This window comes from Seriola aureovittata, chromosome 4 (genome assembly GCF_021018895.1).
Source record: "Seriola aureovittata isolate HTS-2021-v1 ecotype China chromosome 4, ASM2101889v1, whole genome shotgun sequence".
In the NCBI taxonomy this organism is placed as follows: domain Eukaryota; kingdom Metazoa; phylum Chordata; class Actinopteri; order Carangiformes; family Carangidae; genus Seriola; species Seriola aureovittata.
The window spans coordinates 8,689,782-8,710,585 of record NC_079367.1 but is presented as its reverse complement, the minus strand read 5'-3'; the positions used below and the strand labels follow the sequence as shown (position 1 = coordinate 8,710,585).

General features: G+C 40.9%; 1 protein-coding gene across 3 annotated transcripts in view; it reads right to left on the bottom strand.

Annotated features, from left to right (window-relative positions):
• Positions 1-6,282, bottom strand: part of b3gat1a (beta-1,3-glucuronyltransferase 1 (glucuronosyltransferase P) a) — a 72,663-nt gene extending 66,381 nt beyond the window's left edge. The window contains exon 1 of one of the 3 annotated variants that reach the window (XM_056373863.1): positions 5,690-6,282. The gene's annotated coding sequence lies outside the window, so the exon portion shown is untranslated. The remainder of the gene's footprint in view (positions 1-5,689) is intronic. The other 2 variants (XM_056373862.1, XM_056373864.1) reach the window with 2 other exon arrangements.
• Between the last annotated feature and the right edge of the window lie 14,522 nt (positions 6,283-20,804).

Genomic DNA, 20,804 nt, shown 5'->3' with positions numbered 1-20,804 from the left:
CTGTCACGTCATGTCATCATTGTGTGGACAGGACAATGATTCTCTGCTTCCTGACCTCAGACACCTACTGTTAGGCAGAACATACTATAGCTTCACGCTTAGCTCAGTGCAGCCGGACAAACACGCCGCTAAAGACACAAGCTGTGCCATCTCCACCACACTGATTATAGGTTAAGCTCATTTTGTCATAGAGGACAGAGCTGAGCTTTTCCTGTTTGCTCTCTTATGTTATGTAATTGTAACACTAAAAAAAATAAAAAATAAAAATCTGAAGATGGACGAGAAAGAGGAAAAAAAGAACTGATTTCCACTCCACTTGTGGTTACTGTGTGTGGTTGAATATGGTCTGACAGTGGGGGAGGTAAAGCTGGAGGGCTGGGTCAGGAGCTTGGCTTAATGTTTGTGCTTGTAAATACTGCAGACTGTGTGTGCCTGTATGTGTGTGTGGCAGGGTCTGTGCCTGTGTGTGTGTGTGTATATACACTGTATACGCTGTGTGACTGCACATGCTATACGCCCCCAGTAGCATCTCTGCTCCGTCTCCTAATCTCTAGCAGGCCTGATGAATATGAACACAACTGATACCACACTGCCAGCTGTCCCTAATACCCTCTTTTTTCTAACACAACAGTGCTGCCCTCAGGGACCGTGGGTAACCACAAATACACATAATGAGATTAAACCAAAAAAAAAAAAAAAAAATTCATTAAGAAAAGGGGGAAACTTATTTGAATCGTGCTGGATTTCTGATTGAACCAGTAAACAGCATTACAAGCCTTAGCGGCAAATCCCTGTGAAACAGAAAATGATGCTGTTCATCTTATTGACACTCAGAACAACTTGTTCAGTGTCAACAAAAAGAGCAATCAAACCCAAGCGCCTCCACTCTTGGCATGAACAACAATGTAAAGTCGTAATGTAAATGATTTTTTATAACTACTCCTCCTACAGTTTGACCAGGATTATAAAAAGGGATTGGTCAGTGTCATTATAATCAATACAACATGACAGATATTCACTTAAAAAAGGTTCTTTCTGGAAGACAGCACACTGTTGGGTAAAATGGCAAACAAAATTATTCTAAAAAAAAAACAAACAAAAAAAACACAGCTTTAATTGCATGCCAGCATGCCACTCCTTTGGTTTGCATGCAGTTAATTCTGACTCTCATTGCTTCACTACTTCCAGGATCCCCCTCCCCATCCTCCTCCTCCTCCCTTTCTTCTTATAATCCACGGTTTTCAAACCTGTTTCCCCATTGAAGTGAGTGGTGATGTCCTGCACGGTGATTATATTTGTCAACCTTTGCTGAAATTGCTGAAACAAGTCAGGATAAATTCAACAGCTAAAGCAGTTTGGAGGAATTGAACATCTAATTATTCTGTGTTGCTGGTCACTCCAAGCTGCTCTGATGTACCTCAGGCAAACAACTGCTGTCCCTGGAGGGAGAAAAGCTGCTGGAGAGAAGGCAGAGAGCCTCTGCCAGCACGAGTCTGTGGAGCACAGTTTATTCTAATTCCTCTGCAGGACATTAATAAGCCAGGATAGTGGCTGTCTTAATGGGCAGCCAGACAGATTTTAAGTGCCCCATGGAGTGTAATCCACGGAGGTACAACAGCATTGCTGCAAGGCCCAGCAGATTGCTCTTAGTCTTCATTTGCTGTAACTTTGCCTCTAAGCTGTTCATTAAAAAGGGCACGTGTCCAGTATGTTTTAAGCCACTGGCTGTGGGACTGTCATGGACCATAGTCATATCATCATATATTTTCACGCAATTTGGATATCAGCTTTCTACACCGCTAACCAGAGTGACTAAAGAGCGAACACCGATGTTACAAACAACCTTTTTTCTCACAGCATAAATGCACAACTTGCTTCTCTCCCTATGATTCTGATGTTTACCATCTGAACAAAATGAAACATGTGAAAAAGACAATAGTACATCCAGGCCCTGCAAAGGTCTTCAAAGGCAGAGATGGAGGATAACTTCACCAAGTTACAGTACATTTATGGCAAATGGATTTTGTTTTTTATGTTTCAAAACAATGTTTTCAGTCAGTTCAGAATACAATGTCCTGTTCTTCAAGTATGAATCAGCGAATACTTCACCATGCGTGAGTAATAACCACTGATTGCTGATATAAAAATAGTATTTAAAAGTGCTGTGTTTCACAACTATAATTACCGTCTTGCAATTGTACGCCTCTGCCAACCAGTCAAGCTGAAGTTTACATCCATGTCTGTCCAGACTCATTTAGCATATGTAATGAAGACTCCACAGGAATTAATTAAAAGCTATTACATGTATTTGTCATAATTAGCATATGAAGCATATTGTATTTTCTGAGGTCACACTGACCTTGACCTTTGACCTGTGACAACCAAATTCGAATCAATGCATCCTTGAGTCCAAGAGAGCGTTTGTGGCAGATGTAATGAAATTCCCTCAAGGCGTTACTGAGATATCAGTCACAGGAATGGGATGGACAGACAACAGGAAAATATAAAGCCTCCAGCAGGGGCATAAAAATGCAAATTCCAAACAGGTATTTTATTTTGAGTATTTGCAGCAGCTAGTGTGTAATACATGCAAACTATAGCACACATCACTTTGATCATACACTTGACTGCGGTCAACATGCAACTCTTGCAGTAGATCCAGACTGTAGACTGCGTTTTCTCTACGGCTGCTACTGAATTCCCATTCCTGCAGTGGATTTGGCTTCCTGTTCATGTGGCTCTTCATGTTGAGTGTGCTTTTCAAAAACCTATGTTTACAAGAGCAAGATGTGAGTATGTTTGTCTATGTGCAGTATATGTACAAGTGAATGTAAGAAGTATTCCTGTTTTATGTCCCTATGCACCTAAGCATATACTCTACTCTATAAATATGTGATAAAGGCAATGATTCGTTCTCATGTCTGCTGCGTTGCCCCTCTGTTGTATAAGGCTGGATAGTGTAATGACTGAATCTGTAGAGAATCTCAGCAACCTACAGCACACTCAACAGACATCAAACACAGACGAATTTTGCCCAGCGGAGTGGGGCTGAAAAATCTGTCTCTGTGAGCTCTCAGTGTAGGTACATATGCTTTACACGCACCCACATGCTGCCCTCTGCTTCGAAAGCCTTGTCAATAGCTTTCAAAACATTTGTGCAAAGTCTAATCCCTCCGTCTTGACAGGTCCCATACATATTATTACACTGTGCAATGATGTGTGAAATGCGGCTGAGCCACCAGTGATAAACATGTGTTCTCCACATATGGACACATGCATTTCTACAAGATAATGTAAAGGTGTTTTCCTGTCTTGTATAATGTGTATATTACGATGACCTTTACTGTAAAGTATATGCTATTTTGTATTCTAGATGAGGAAAAAGGTCATATTTGGTACAACGTCACAATAAAGGATGCTTACTGTCACTGATGGTGTTTCTAAATGTCAGTCAATCATTTTATGACTTCATGATATGCTGTTGTGAAGCAAGAGATTCTTCCAGAAAAGTGGAAGTTCAGGCTATTCTGAATTGATTAAATAAAATAAATTTAAAAAAAAAAAAGTCAATACAACCTGCTAAGCATATAAACTAAACACAATTGTGGATTCACAGCTTGACCAACCAAAATTAATTTTTAATGGTTATAGAAGTATGTCTTGTGTAAGATGGTGTCAATACTTCTATTCCACACTGTAACCCATGACTTACAGTGGCAGAACTGCAGCTGCATTAGTTGTGTGTATTTCTGGCCCCTCAGCACTTTGTGTTGTATGTATGGCCAAGGCGAGAGGGGCAATCATGAACACAGAATGAAATGACAAGCCTCCCCCTCCATAAATGAGATCTGGATGCTATTTGCTGACATTGCCAGAGTAAGCAGAAACTAAATATGTACATGGTCAGGGAGTGCAGTGCTGCAGACGCATGCTAACACCCTTGTGAGAAACAGCTGGGAACACACACGGCTTTAGTGCATGTGAGCACACTGTATAGGCTGAGGAGCGGGTGCCAGGTGTTGACGCCATCATGTATGTAGACCGTGGAACAGATGAGGAAGTTTCAAAAGAAAGAGAGAGGACCACTAACAGTCAAGTCAGTCATCTATGGAGGAATAAAAACACACCATTGTGTATTTTATTGTATTTCCCAGTGTGGATTAATAGGTACACAGCCCTGTGGTTTGATTTCATTTCACCAAATAACATTAATACACAGTCTCACAGCACTATAACACTCACTGAATATAAGTATCAAACAGCTATTTAATGGTATTACACAAAAAAGATAGGAACAATATTGCCTCTGTTCTCTTCCTTTTTCGAAGCTCTTTTTTCTCAGGCACAGTGGCTTGATTGTGAGAATGTGTGTGAGAGAAAACATATTTGTCCATATGCCTGATGTCATGATGGGTGTCAGCGTGCTGTGACTGGACCAGTCAGAACTTCCAGGGAGAGTCAGGTTGATGTGTCTTGACACATAAATAAGAGCTTAGGACTCAAGCCCAGACCTTTGGAACCTAACCACAATGTGCAAGATTTTCCACTGAGGCGAGTCACAGTCCCTGCTTAACTAAAGAAATTCATATAATTAAGTGTTGAACCCTGCAGTATTAATATTGCCAATGCACGTTTCACATGCTCAGACTGTAAGACTGCTGCCTCTGTTGCCCCCGTCTCACTACTGGAACAGTTTACCCTGCTCTTTTTCTAGTTATGCCGTAAACACATAAACGGTCTTAACAGCCAAAATACAACACCATGGTCTCAGTAGTGGACGGTGGTGGAATATGGATTGAATACTGATAGTTTTTTCTTTGCAGGATCAAGGAGCAAAGTTGCTGGTGCACCTGTGCTGGTCAAGAGAGCAAACTACCACCACCACCGCGTTCCTTCTCACGAAGCTAGGGGTTTCCCGGAGGTAGGTGTCAGAAATGAGAACGTACAGCCCACTTAACTCCGACTCAAACTTCCATTTTCTCAAGCCAGTGCCCCGTTTTTTTGTTCGCTTCTGTGGACAAGTTGTTATTTTCTGTCTGGAAGGTAGTGTACGGCTCCCCAGGGTCACCAGTGGAAGTGCTCTGTCAGACTTTGCTTTAGAAAACATGCACAGCATTTTGTTCTACACCCCCAAACCACCTTTTTTTTTTTTTTTTTTCTTTTTTAAATCTTCATATATATTTTATTTCTTTCAGAGGAATTTTAATGTGCAAAAGCAAATCCATAGTTTATAAAAAGGTGAATTTAATTTTCTTGTATCAGTTGAATCTAATTGGACCTTGTGCAGTAACAGCTCTGCTGGTCAGTGAGGAGAAAATCTCTCCATGCCCTACTGCTCTCCCAGCACCCAAACACTCATGAGGATTATCAGCAATTCTCTTCATCAGAAACACTGACTCTTCTCCTACCCCCAGCTCACACTGCCTCTCTGCGGCATGCAACATGCATAGATTTTCCCTCTCACTTCCACCGTGCTGCTGTACCGAGCAAACCCAGGGACAAAGATGGCAATCTCCCCACTGCTGTTCCAAACCTGATCAGCATGGAAATTGGCTCATCTCTGTCAAGCTCATGTGCACGCTTTCAAGTGCCTCTCAGATCTAGATCTGACCCCGCCGGCCAATCAGGCACAGAGGGGGAAAAAAAAAGAAAAAAGAAAAGGAAAATAAAGTGGTATCATTATTTTTACCTCATTCAGAGACTTCAGTGTGAGACTGCTATTCCCAGCGCATGCGGCAGAAGGACTCCCATTCATTCTAGAAATCCTGTTTTTGTCCCTGCTGTGTGTTGTCCCCCCTTCCTCTTCCTTGTCCCTTGTCGAAAGAGAGGCAGCATTCAAAGCATCCCCTTCTTTTATTCTGCCGTGCCAGCTGACATGCCTTGGATGATGGAGATAAAAAAAAAGAAAAAAAGAAAAAAAGGAAGAGGGGGATATAAAGCAAAGAGAGGACACAAGCTCCCAGGATTTATTTTCCTCCCGTCCCTCTCTGCTCTTCTTGCGCTCACACACGCTGAAACAGACGCATGAGGGGAGACGTCAGAGTGGCAAGCGATGTATGTGTTTTGCTCCGTGGCTCTCTTCACCTCCTCTTTCTCTTGCTATCCCTCCCTCCCCTCTCTACCTCTCTTTGTATCTCTCTGCCCCCTCTCTGTTTTTCTCTCTGTCCGCGGCTCGTTGGTTCACACAGAAGCAGGCTGCTCTGTCGTGACGGGTGAGACAGCTCTACGCGTGCAGAGACATCTGTGAATGTGCTTATGTTGGGGGACTAAAGTAGCCTCTTAGCTGAGATTGAGACCACCCTCCCCTCCTCCCTTCCAGAGATGGGCTTTCTAATGGCATGTACCATTAAAGCTCAGAGCAGGGTGGGCTGCAGCACTGAAAGGAGAGAGGGGGATGGAGAGAGAGAGAGAGAGAGGGAGAGAGAGAGAGGAGGAGAGGGAGGGTGTTGCTCGGGGAGTGGGAGAGGGGAATAGAAGGAGAGAGAGGAGGGAGATGGAGAAGAGGTGTTGAAGAAGAAAATGTGGTCAATGAAAGAAAGAAAAAAAGAGTGAGAGTCCGGTGAAGAGATTAGAAGACTGTTTCCCGAACAGTCAGTTATACTGTACAAGCTTTACCCTTCTATGTTTTTTTTCCCCTCATGACCTCACTGTACAGATGCTTCATCCCACATAAAGACGTTTAAAGACAACAGCTTGGACGTATGCAGGACCACTGTATGAGCATATGCTGGTTTTGGCAGTGGTGAATTAATTCTGGAAGAGCTGCAATTGTGTCACAGATAAAGCTTCCCCTTATGCACGACTGACTGCACAATAGCACACATGCAGAAACATATTGAGGAAATTGGGTGGAATGAACAAAATCTCGCATTCACAGAGAAAGAGTCATTTTGTTCTGGATAATAGAAAAGTCCACGACATTTATATCTCCAGATGCGACTCCGGTGACTGGCAGAGACTACACTGATGCCAATTCCACCACAGCATTTCCATCCACCTTTAAAAAAAAAAAAAAGAAAGAAAGTGCACCATCTAATTTCAGGCGTCACTGAATAAAGAGCCCGTCTGTTTGTGGAGGTGAGACAGTGTCTGGTGCGAGGATCAAAAAAACATCACCCACAGCCAGCTCACCTCCTCTGAGTCTGGAGACCAGCACTAGCTCTCGAGGAGCTCAGCCAGGAGGGCTGGAACAGGAGGAGGTGGCCCAGCTCGAGGGACCGAGATTCTGGACATGACACCAGAAAAACAAGACCACGGGGGAGAGACAGAGAAGACGACATAATTTTGCTCTGAGTGTGTCACATGCATGGAAATGAATAAACTCACAGGCACCTCTGCACATTTTTGTTTTTAATTATATCTGGTATACTAAACCTCACAGACTACTTTGCATTTTGCCCTTATGCTATATGAAAAAAAGAAGAAAAAAGCAGGAAGCCGCCAAGAGGGAACTGAAATCACTAAATTGTGTGTGTGGTGTTTGTAAGCTTGGATAACCTGAAGAAAAGTCCTCAGATGATCTAGCGACTGTGTGCCACATTTCGCTGCAAAGTGTCATGCAGTATTTTGAGCTCCAGTCCGTCAGTCGGGCCTGGGCTCCCATGACTTGAGGTGCTGAATCAAAAACCATGAGTGTGTGACACGGGCGTTCGACAGAACAATTTACTGGAAATTATGAGTGTTCCAGGGTGGCTTCATCATGGGTAGAAAAGAAAAAAAAAAAGAAAAAGGGGCCATTTGAGTGTCAGGGAGCATTTCAAATCATCTAAATCACTTTTGATCAGGGTGTTTTCTTTGAAAAGTAGTATGTGTTTATGTCAGCTGTAATTATGAAACAGTAGTAAATAACTTCTTAAACTCAAAAGGATCCAACTTAGGTTTATATTGCAAATAATTCAGTCTTTATATCTTGTTTAAGCATATCAAAGTGGATGCAAATTTACACTAGCCTAAACCTGATTTTCAATACAAATTGTGGTTAATGTCTCAACAACAGAGAGCAACCAACCAACAAAAAGCTACAATATGAACTTTCTATTCAGGTGACATGTTGACTTAAAGGAATATTTCAGATTTGGCTACATTTGCAAAGACCCCAGCTAGCCGTTTCCAGTCTTTGTGCTAAGCTAAGCTAAGCGACTGCTAGCTGTAGCGTCACAGATCTGAGAGTGGCATCAAACTCTTTGCTGACAAACTATTTCTTCTAGGCTGTTATCCCATAATGGTGAATGTCAGAGTATTCAATCTCAGTTTACCCCCCCCCCCCCCTCCCCCTCCCCCTCCTCTCTGTGTGGAGTCTTTATACTCTCATGTGCAGGTCAGGTTTACTGGAGACTCCAAATGGCCCATTGGTGTGAATGTGAGCTTGAGTGTGTTCGATATATGAATCCTTTGAAACATGCCTGTGTAAAGGATTATAAATAAACTTGACTCAACTATTGAGTTTGTGAAGACAACATGATTATACACACACACACACACACACACACACACACACACAGTGTCTGTCCTAACGTACCACGTACAGCCACAGACTCGAGGTCTTTTACGTTGGGTTAAAATATCGAGAATCAATGCTGTCAATACTTTCTAGCGACATACAGCATGCAGTTTGTACAAGTTAAGCATTGTGTGCAGTGTTTAAAGTGTGCCAAATATGTCTTAAATCTTTCAGAACTCTACCATGACTGTGGGTGGTGCCTCTTGCCTTTTTGGAGAAGTATGATTTTGTCCCACAAGCCATCTGGTGCATCTTTTCAGGCCTAATAAGAGGGAAACAGAGAGGCATTGGAGTTCAGCAGATGATAGACATAGACACACACACATATATACACACACACACACAGGACAAGGGCAGCAGATGGAAGGGGCCCCATTATGATGCACTGTGCTGGAGCCAAGCCCGGTGGGCAGGCCCCACTGGCCTCATTGGGGGGGGGGGTCCATTGATATCTTATGTTCTGACAGACTTTCAAGTTGGGTGATGCATCCAGACAATGTAATTCTACTTTGCCTGACAAAACTATACTCACGTTGGGGAAATGTTAAACAAATGCATTTCTTTGCTGGATGATAAGTGGAGTTATCTACTCCAATCCACAATTTTGAAATAAAAGTCTGTATCACTGAAACAGAGTGTGCTTCATTTGAAAAGTATTATCTGTGTGACAGACACAGATTGTTACCTACAATTCCATCAACAACAATTTATTTGAGGAATGTGCTCTGAATTAGTTAAAAAGATGCTTTTTTCTGCTGCGTTTTTATATTTATTTTCTCTACATACAGTCTTAATTAGTTTCTGTACATTTTCCTTGACCAAACCAATCCCACATCAAAGATTTTGTTTTTCCTTAATTACTCATACAGTAAGTCCCAATGAATTAATAATCACTACAAACTGAATGTGACTACATGCTCAAAAACAAGAATTTATTTACAACTAGGTCCTGTTCTTACTTCTGCTTAACTGGTTCAAAGAAAACACACAGAAGAAGCTGCCAACATACATGTCAATCTGAAAGAAAACATCTTTTATGGGTCCCTGTTGTGTCTAAACAATTACAGTGATTTTTCTAAGCATCCTCTTTGTGGTGAAAAAACAAAAACAACAAAAAAAAACAAAACATAGTTGTCAAACACTTTCTGAATTCAGTCCACGGTGCACAACACCTTCGCACAATTGTGTTTTTCATGTCTTGTAGGATGGCCTAGAGGTACACACTTACCAGGGAAGAGGAACGACAGTGAAAATGGAAAAAGGCAAGTGTCAGGGCTGTGTCAGACACAATTATGCTATTTCTACAAGAGAGTGCAAATACAGTGCATTCAGAAAGTATTCACCTTTCTCCCATTTTGTTATGTTACAGCCTTGTGCTAAAAATGCCTCATCAGCCCGTCATCAGTCTGTACTCAATAGCCCATAATGTCAAGGTAGAAACAGAATTATAGAAATGTTTGCAAATGCAACAAAAGGAAAAGCTGAAATATCACATTGACATATGTATTCAGAGCCTTTACTCAGGACTTAGCCGAAACACCTTGGGCAGCGATTACACCTTCAAGTTTTCTTGGGTATGACGCAACGAGCTTTACACACCTGGATTTGGGGGATTTTCTGCCAGTCTTCTCTGTAGATCCTCTAATGCTCTGTCAGGCTGAAAGAGGACCATCAGTGGACAGCCACTTTCTGGTCTCTTTAGAGGTGTTTCATTGGGGTCAAGTCATGCCCCTCGCTGCACCACTCAAGGACATTCAGAGAGTTGTTCCTAAGCCACTCCTGCGTTGTCTTGGCTGTGTGCTTAAGGTCATTGTCCAGGTGGAAGGTGAATCTTTAGCATAGTCTTTTACTGAGTGCTGTGGAACCAGTTTTCATGAAGGATATCCATGTACTTTGCTCCATTCAGCGTTCTCTCAACCCTGACCAGTCCCTGCTGCTGGAGAACTCCCCCACAGCCTGTTTCTGACACCACCATGCTTCGCCGTTGGGACGGTATGCTCAAATGTTGAGCAGAGCCTGGTTTCCTCCAGACATGACGCTTAGAATTGTGGCCAAACAGTTCAATCTTGGTTTCTTCAGACCAGGGAATCTCCCAAGTGGCTTTCATGTGTCTTTCACTGAGGAGGAGCTTCTGTCTGGCCACTCTGCCATAAAGCCCAGACTGGTGTTGAAGTGATGGTTGTCCTTCTGGAAGTTTCCCCCATCTCCATACAGGATCTCTAGAGCTCAGCCAGAGTGACCATTGTGTTCTTGGTCACCTCTGTTACTGAGGCCCTTCCTCCCTGATTGCTCAGTTTGGCCAGCTGGTGGCCAGCTCTTAGAAGAGTCCTGGTTGTTGCAAACTGCTTCCATTTAAGGTTTGAGTCCACTGTGCAATTGGGAACCTTAAATGCAACAGAAATATTTGTGTCTCCTGTCTCTGAGCTCTGCAGGCAGTTTCTTTCTCCTCATGGCTTGGTTTTTTCCTTGATAAGCATTGTCAGCAGTGAGACCTTAGACAGACAAATGTGTGCCTTTGCAAATCATGTGCAATCAATTGAATTTACCACAGGTGGTAATTGACCCTACACCTCAAAGCTAATCAAGAGAAATGGGAGGCACCTGGGCTGAATTTCAAGTGTCATGGCAACGGGTCTGAATAACTCTTAGTTTTTTTGTTTTTTTTTAACAGATTTGCAAATTTGATGGTATTGGGTGCAGATTGATGAGGAAGAACATGAATTTAAATCATTTTAGCATAAGGCTGCAACATAACATAATGTAATAAAAAAAAGGAGAGGAGAAGGGGTCTGAATATATTCTGACTGCACTGTATACATGTTTGTGACCGGTAAAACAGTAGCTATAGACACAGTGTGGCAGCTTGTCACGCTTTCCAAAATGTCTCACTCATACATGTCTCTACAATAAACTCTCCCTGGTGTGGATGAATGACACAGGCTTGTATGTGATGGTTATGGAGAACATTAAAGTGATCCATGGGTAGATGGCCGGCCCAATAACAGCCTGCGCTATGGCTTCCCTGTGTCTACGGCCTTGGGTTGTATCATTACTTGGAGGTGAGTGTGCTGCTAGGTGACCCCCACAGGTAGTCCCCAAGACTGATAGTGAAGGTGCACTGGCCCCATTTCCTGATAACAAATGAGCAGCCATCCTGGGGCCAGAATTAGAGAGCAGCTGTGGAAATGAGAGTAAACCTTATCATTTGACTAAAATATTAGTGTCCATAAAAGATACAGCTGCTCTGACCTCTATATAGTAAAAACTTTCATTAGTAGCAGCAGCAAATGAAAGCAGAATATTAAAAGTTTAATGTCTAGTCTTTTACTTTTGTCCTGGGTGGGTCGTGTTGAGTCTTACTAATAATATTTGTCCAGACGGGTGTAGTTCATCTGTGGGCAGTTGGATTGTTGTCATCATATTAACTTCACTATAATGTGGGAAATGATGTCAATTGGGTGTGCGGTTATGAAATTGTCCCTTGGCAGCATTAGATTAGTAGCATATGATATTTTATGTGTTGACACAAATTCCCCAAACACAGTATGTCACTGACACATTAACATGATGTGTTTGTAATTATAGATTATGGAATTTTATATCATAGAAATTCTATCACGTTTTATCAAAATTGAAATTCAGATTATTAGTCGATAATGTTTTACTTTATGTGTTTTAACATCAATACAATTCACACTTCTCCAGGAAACATTTACATGCCATGCTTTTTTTTCACATGCTCCTATACAGATTAAAGACTTCCAATGTGATGGATATCTCTTTGAGGGGTGGCTTCCTTTCTTTACCTTCTCCAAAACCAAAATGACGGATGCAAAGGTGTAAGAAAGTAATTAAACAGTGTGTTTGCCTGCTCTAACGTAACCTATTAATGTTAGCAAATTCAGCTAATCAGCTGCTCCCTACAATAGTGACCCAGTGTTACTTTCAAGACCAGGAGACCTTTATGCTAAGCTACATTTTTTGTCGGGGTTACAAGTTACATTAAAAAATATGCTTTTTTTAACGTTAAAAGATGCTACCGTATTAGTGTGTAGGCTAATGTTAGTGTCTCTGTCCTAGGTGAAACAAAAAACAAAAAACAAGATTCAGTGCTTTTGCCAAAGTATTTATCTAATTATTATCAATTTAGACATTTCCATGTCTTTTGTTTTGTTTTTAACCTTTGTTATTTATTTTGTAAAATCCAGTGGATACAAGAAAAAACAACTGAATTATTTCATTTCAGCCCAATTATTTATGAATTACTTTTCCATACCTAGTGGTTCATGACATTAGTGAACATCAGCAGCCTGTTTGATCTGATCAGTTCTTGCAACAAGTCCACTGTGCTAAACTGGGGGTAAGTGAAGCTCCACATAAAGCAAGTCACAACTTTTTGACAACAATCAAAAGAGTCGAGAAAAGAAATGAAAATAAGAGGGACTTTGAAAATTACCTGAATCAATCTTTAATGGTTTCATTCATGGGAGAAATGTAATTTACAGTGTTTTCAAAAGCTCAGAGGGGAGTGGCGGGAGGCCAAGTCTCCCCGATGAACAGCTGTCTTTGGCAACAGCAGGGAGACTGAGGAAGGACTGTATTTACATTGAATTAGGCCATCAGTTGGACAGGGTCCTCGGCATAGAAGCGACCCAGACAAATCAACAAACAGCCGCCTGACACCTGTGATTCAAGGGCAAATCCTTAGACAGCTACAAATCACACATTGACACTCCTGCATCTGTAAGAGGGCTGAGCGCCAGATAAAAACACTGTATGTGTCTGTTATTCTTGTACCTTACCAACCAGATATGCCCTTTCCCACCCGCAGAAGACTATTTCAAGAGAGTCACTAGATGTGATTTTGTGTCGCAGTTGTGGCTGCACTTCATACTGCGAACCACTCTATTCTAGCCGGTGTAATGAGAGTCTCTGAAAATCAGAATTATAATAAACAAAAACTACTTCGAGGCTTACAATGAAGCCCAGCTATGCCCTTTACCAAAAACATCATGTTTTTGATGTTTTATGACTACTTTTCACTGGACAAAGTGACATCAGTAGAGAAGCAAGGAAGCTGGAAAATCTCAGCTTTTGATGTGTGATGACATGTTCTGCTGGGGCCGAATTTTCTCAACCAAGAAGTCTTTCAGGTTGTTTCAGGTCTCCAGTACACCAAAGACTTGTATGGTAGCAGGTCCATTATAGCATTAGATGATTAATAGTTTTAATTATTGTAACAGCAAATATAGAGCAGATTTATTTTCAGATTTTTCAAGTAACTGGAGGTTCAGTAACCAACAAACTCACAGACCATGTGAAAATGTGATGGGAAGTACAGGATTTCTCACCCCAAAAACATTTACTTAACCCAGTAATCTATCCTCTTTATCTGACAGTGTTCATGCAGGTGCTCTGATGGGTTTAATATTAACTTAGAAGTGGACTTGATGAATCATTAAGAGTGTGTGTAACCTGGTGCTCTTGAAGAACATGGAAATGAATTTTCATACACCATAGGTAAGAATAATTAATTTAGGGCATCTTTCAAGGAGGTTTTGAGAAAGTATTTGAATTGTACAAATCCACATTTTGTCCGATTTGAGAAGATTGTTTTCATTGGACAAAATGACACACAGTAAATAGAATAAATAGTTCAATGGCAGCCAAATTTTCTTGACCAGCAGAACTTTCAATTTAATAATGATTGTAGTAACAGTAGGTGCAGCATACCAGTAAGTAGCACAGCGTTAATTACTGCGAGAAGAAGGTTGAATGTTTTCCCATAATATTAAGGTTAGCACTTGTTTGGTCATCTGTTTTTCAGCATAGGCTTCCACCTCTTTAATTATATGGGTTACGACCATCTTTAAAGTGCTGACCAGAGGTTATTACTGAATGTAGAGGCAGCAAAGGAAAATATGCCGTATGCAGTCATTTCAGCTGGCAGGTCTGATTGAGCTCAAATTAAACTGCCTGCATTGTTTTCATTCACAGATGTTAGCTTTTATTTTGGCTGTAGCTGAAGAGTTCATCCTGTTATGTTGCCTAATAACTAATGATAATAATAATAATAATAATGATATTGTTTATGTACATGCAATAGTGTTAAGTATGAGAACAAACAGGCAGTAACAAACACACAGAGAAACAGATGCTGAGATCCCTTAGCTGCCACAGGTGTGTGACCTATTCATTCCCTAGTGTTCAACCCCGAAGAAGAGCAGACTTTTCAGATGTCTACTGACAGGATGTTCAGTAAGCTACCACATTTCTAACCCCACCGGCATCTTACATTGACAACTTACTTAACCCTTCCCCTCTCTCTGACAGCTTTCTCTGCAAGTGCTCACATTACCTTTGATAAATCAGACCCTATAAATCATTCACCCTGTGTGTGTAACCTCATGCCCTTCCTAAAGATTGCATTTGGTGTAGCAGACAACTGTAACTTAGTCATGAGGATGCTTTTGTTTTCTCCCAACAGGCTAACCTTTTTAAATGGTCATGTTGACGCGCCACCACCTACTTCATCGTTGCTTTTGGTGACGCAGTGGACTGCCACTGTACGATCGAAATATTTACTCACCCATTAGCCACAGAGGAAAATGATCGATCGGGTCTTCCTTGCTGTAGTTCAACTCTCTGTAAAGGCGGTCTCACTGGAAAAGCTACCTAGGGGGTGAGCAGTAGTGGGTAGTGAGTTGGAGCATTTACTATAGGCAACAATATTTTCTGTGGGAGTTTGTGTGCAAGGTGTAAAATCAATACAAGACAAACTTTTCAAGATATTGTCAAGCTTAAATATACCATTTATTTTTCCCACATATGAGAAGAATATGAGTTAGAATATCAGTTCCCTAAACATTTCACTGTAATAGTTTTCTCACACAGCCTTCAATTTCTCATTATATTCTCATTATATTCATCTCTATTTTTATATTCACATGACCTGCACGCACAGTCTATTTTTTCTTACACCATATCATTAACAAGAATAGAAACATGTACATCTCATCTCATTTCACACATTACATTTCCTGGAATTATGTGTCACAACACAAATGGGTGTTTACTGTGCTGACTCGGCACCGTGTGTTTGTTCATTTTTCTAAGAAATTGCTGGTTGATGTGCGAGAGGTCAGAAGTGGAGAAAGGTGTGATTTCAGCTGGTGATATAGGACATGATCATGTTGTTTCTGCCCACTGAATAGTAGGTGTAGTTTCATCAGTATGCATTGGCAAATGGTTAGAGTCCAAGAGAAATATGATTATCTATGGCTGGTGGTTTGGAAGTAGAGCTGTAAACAGGCCAATTGACTCAAAACCGAACTCAACAGCACATTTGCTGCATATATTAGATGATCTATTCAGTGACCCTGCCTGCTTTCCATATCTGAAAAATCCAACACAGATCGCTCTGTTCTGAAAGAGCAATATCTCTTTAGTGTCAATTTTTCACTGCATAACAACCTCCCTGCCTAATAGATGAATCCGAAGGCAGCACTTTTCCATCCGAGTTTGTCAGCAAAGCCATGCTTTGATTTTTTAAGTGTGATACACCAGCCTCCTGTTTGGGAGCTTTAGGGTTTTATAGGTGTTTAGAAAACAGATGGGGTAGAATCAAATCTCTCTTTCCATCCAACAAATGATGGAAGTCATAGACTCCGAACAGTTGTTTTCTTATGTAAGTGCTTCTAGCAGTTGATCATTTTGGAAGAATAATTTTAGCTTGTTTATGACTACATCAATCATTAATTTATTCATTATTTATTCATTACTCCTTTAAAATATATCAAGGTTTTGTTGTGCCAAATATACATTTATACAGTTTGATATTAAGTAGGATTAGAGGGATCATTGTCTTAGCTGGTTCATGAGAAATAGCAACACAATAAGAAAGTGACTGTCATCAATATCGTACCTAAATTAAATCTTTATATGAATTTGTTTAACACATTTAGGTTTGTTGTATAATACAAGCAACTTTTTTAATTAATAGATTGGTTCATCTATGCAGCGCACAGTATGTATCACTGTATATGAATGTTATTATGTTGTATTTTCATCACTGCTAACAGCAACAGCAGCATAAAATGACAGTCAGCCTCCGTATTCGAATGCGTTTGCAGTTTTGCCTCACGAGCCCACGATTTGCTTGCAAGGCAGGTTTGTTTCAAATTTATCGATGAGGTTACTGGAGTGCACTCAGAGGCCCCAAGAAAGCTGTGTGAGAAAATGCAGGAAAAGGAAAATCCTCAGCTACCTTGAAACTGGTGAGGTAATCAATGAAGCACTGACTTCAGACAATGGCACAGTGCTCTTTTTAGCCCTCTCTCTGTCTCTCTCCCCAAGCCTTTCATATACACACAAATAGATGCACAAATAACATATGAAATATTGAATACATAGCACATTTTTTGTTTCATCATTGTGATCAAAGCTCCACTCACTTCAGATCCTTAATAAATGCCTCTGACAGAAATGCACTGCGGACAGATGAGGAATTATGCGAATCGCCAGTGTATGAGTATCCGACATATGTTATATATTCTCATCCAAATTCTCAACACTAATCCCCCACTGACCCTTAATAGTTTGGGATTTGTGCAGTAATATTGCATAATGACTTTGGAGTATGGACCTATTTTCAGAACAGTGAAGTAGAAGCAGACTGTAAACACAGAAAGCACTGGTATTTGAATGAATGTGGAACCCAGATGTAAAGACATGAATGTGTGTTAACTGTGAATGGGAATTAAGTGTGTAACTGAGCTTGTTTTCACTGATGGAAAGGTTAAATAGATAATTCAATCCACTTTATTGATGAGAGGATCAATTGTTCAGGAGGAGATATTAATGTTTCAGCACTTAAATAAATGATGCATCTGACTCTACATTAAATATGATACATTATTGACATCCAGCCAAGTTTCACATAAAGCAGTATTCTGTCTGTGGATAGGAGGCAGTTTGTGTTGAAAACATACTGATGAAGGAAATGCCACATCAAGGAGCATTTGAAAATGACATCACTTCATGATACACGTCTGCCAGTCATAAATGAATAAATTCTTTGTTCACCTTCTTTTTGACCTTTACCAGAGTCATGTGATTATGCAGGCTCTCTCCCAGCTTCGTATTCACATGTATTCAAGGCAACGGCATGTCTGGGGGTTGCCCAGTGCAACCACATTCTTCCACAGCCGGCCACTCAGCAGCTCCACAGGAGCAAAAGGGACGCGTGCGTCTTGATCAAGGGCACGTCAGCAGTACATGGGAGACTGGGAGGCTGTATTCCTGTTTTCCCAGGTGGTCCAGCAATTTAAATCTGTTCCTCTCTGATAACAAGCCCAGTTTTATGACCTCTAAATGTAATGCTACGCAATGCCCACAACTCTCTCTGCTTCTACATGACTCTCGTTTTATTTAAGGTTTTACCCGCCAATCAGTTGTACACTTACTCTTTCAAAGAGATTGCAGTCTGATGTCAGTGGAGCATGAACGCTGCCTTAAGCTGTAGCGTCCCCTGAGAGGCCAAAATGTACACATCGCTCCTCACATGTTCTTTCATTGATGCAGTGTTGAACTGCATGCTGCTTATTGGTAGGAGTAGTTACGCTGCAGAATATGCAAGCTAGATGCACAAACTGCTACCAATGTTACCAGTTACCCACTGTGTGGTGTGCAGTACATTTTACATTTGATGTCTTGTGTTGGAGACATGGTACCATCACAGCTGGCATAGTGTTATGCTCTGACACATCATCAACATCTTTTTTTCATTTTAGTTGTGAAATTAGATCAAATAACAAATGTTAACCAAGTGCTGTACTTAATTACAATAGCCAGCAGCAGAACCAAAGACATTGTCTTTTTCATTCCATACCTTCCTCTTTGTTGTCAAAATCTGGGGTCTACATCACCCACAATGCAACCTGACCTCCAGCAGTTCAGTCTGAGTTTCAGGTGTGTCAATAATAATAACAATAATTTAATAATAGCAATAACGATAATAATACAATAGAATAATAATCTTTGTTTATAGCGCACTTTTCAAAACCTGCGCTAGAAACAGCTTCACATAGAGCAGCAAATTAAAACAGAGAAATCATAAAGTCATAAAATTTTAAGAACAGATAAAAACAATTAAGACAACCAAGTGGTAACCTATGGGGCTGAAAAATGAAGCCAACAAACTGCACTTGATGCTGGCTCCAAAAGTGAGTCAATCCCCACAGACTCCCATGTTAAAATGCCCGACTTTACAGCAGGGTGGGTGAGCGCATTCTTGCCACAAACCTGACAGTCTAGTTTTTCACACATGCCCCACCTTTTGGCTCATTATGGGATTAGCTGGGGAGTCAGGTGGAGTCAGATACCGCCAAGATGACGACGGCAGAGCAGCCCACTGTGAGCTTCAAAACTGCTGTTCAGAAACTTGTGGGTGATGTCATGGAGGCTGTGTCCAGCTTACTTTTCTTATTTCATTTATTTTCTGAGGGAGCACTGTCCATCGCTGTATTGGTATTTCGTTTAAGTAGAACATGAGTGCTTCTTCAACTGTTATGTGTTGAGGATTTCTGTGAAGAGAGTCTCCAGTTTATTTTCTCACACCACAGTGTCATGTATTATCTTAGTGCAGGGGACAGCACTCAGAAGAAGGAATGTTAATTTAGGCAGGAAACAAGACAGGTTCAGCTGTTTTATTTCCACAAATACTGTTGTTGTCATCCACTTTGACTGCTCATTTGTGTGTGTGTGTGTGTGTGTGTGTGTGTGTGTGTGTGTGTGTGTGTGCGTGTGTGTGTGTGTGTAAACCTCAGCAGTGCCAAGTCAGCACTGAAATGCTGTGCTGTCCAGGAAAACAAATCAACATGCAGCTGCACCCAACTTTTTTATTTATTCACGCTATGCAGATGTTTGCAACACTTTTGTGTCTACAATATATTACACAAGTTCAGTGACAGAGGCAGGAGACAACAGCAAACTGTATGCAAAAAAACAGAACACAATAAAGCTCCCAGTATGTGGTTGACACATCAGAAAACACCACACCAATTCAAATTGTTAAACCTGCTAGAAAATGTTGAAAAAGAAAAGAAAAAAAAAAAAGGATTGCTCTCCTGTGCCTCAAGAATATTGTGAGCATAATAAAACCACAGTTTCTCCACTGGGGCGAGCTCATCAAGTTTTTGATAAATAAAGACTAAAAACAATAAATGAGTGGTGGGGGATTTTGTGGAGTTCACATACAGGTGGAGAGGCCGGTGCACAACATGTGATGAATGGAGCCAAAGGACAAACCACATTTCATCACTTGTAAAGGCGTGAATTGCTTCAATCAATCGTGGAAAGAAAAAAAAAACTCAGATTGATTTGGTCAAGGAGTGCAGCTCGTATTATTGTTGCATTGATTTCTCTGCTTCTTTGTTTGCCACTGATCAAGTCTTAAGTACAGGTCTACGACGAAGGTGCAAAGTGTCAAAGCTTTTACGGTCACCTGAACTACCTGCTACCACGTACAGGTTTACATACATGTTTGTATAACTGACAGGTTTGCCAGTCACATGACAGACCACTCCCACATCACAGGATACATTAGCTACAGGTAGTGTGGTTAGTTAAATTAAAAATTTAGAAAACACTGTACACTGTAATAATTACATAACAGGATGATGTATCCAAATAACACAACTGAACCTCAGTATTCTTTGAGCCTAAATATGATGGTTATTATCTTAATATTTTAGCTTGAGTATCTTTTAACTAAAGTATGGCTTTCTGAATGTGGTGCTCTTCTTGTCTTTCTGTAGAAGTTTTAATTTTGTCAATGAATAATTATGATGAGAAATATTTGTTAAATATTTGTTTCATGCCAGAAACAAGACTTAAACCAAATAAAAAGTGGAAACTCTCTCAGGTATGTGTTGGATCAGCCTCCTGCTGCGGTCTGAATAGTAACGAAAAGTACTGTTCGCTGCCAAAAATATATTGATAACAGTGGAGTACATACAAAGACATGCAGATTAGTATCTGTCAAGCAGAGACGACAGACAGAGAGAGAGAGAGAGAGAGAGAGAGGGAGCAGCTCAATCTGCCAAAGTTTAAAGCGATCTCTTCGAAGGACGCAGTCTATGAAGGCGAAATGAGACCGTCTGGCCTATGGAGAATTTCTACTTTGCATTCCCAGCTGTGCCCGCCCGCATCACAAAGTGTTGCCCTTGTGGCCTAGCAGCCTTGACAACATGTAACTTCTTTTTTTTTGTTACTAAAACTTTAGGTTTTAAGACCCTTGGTTTTT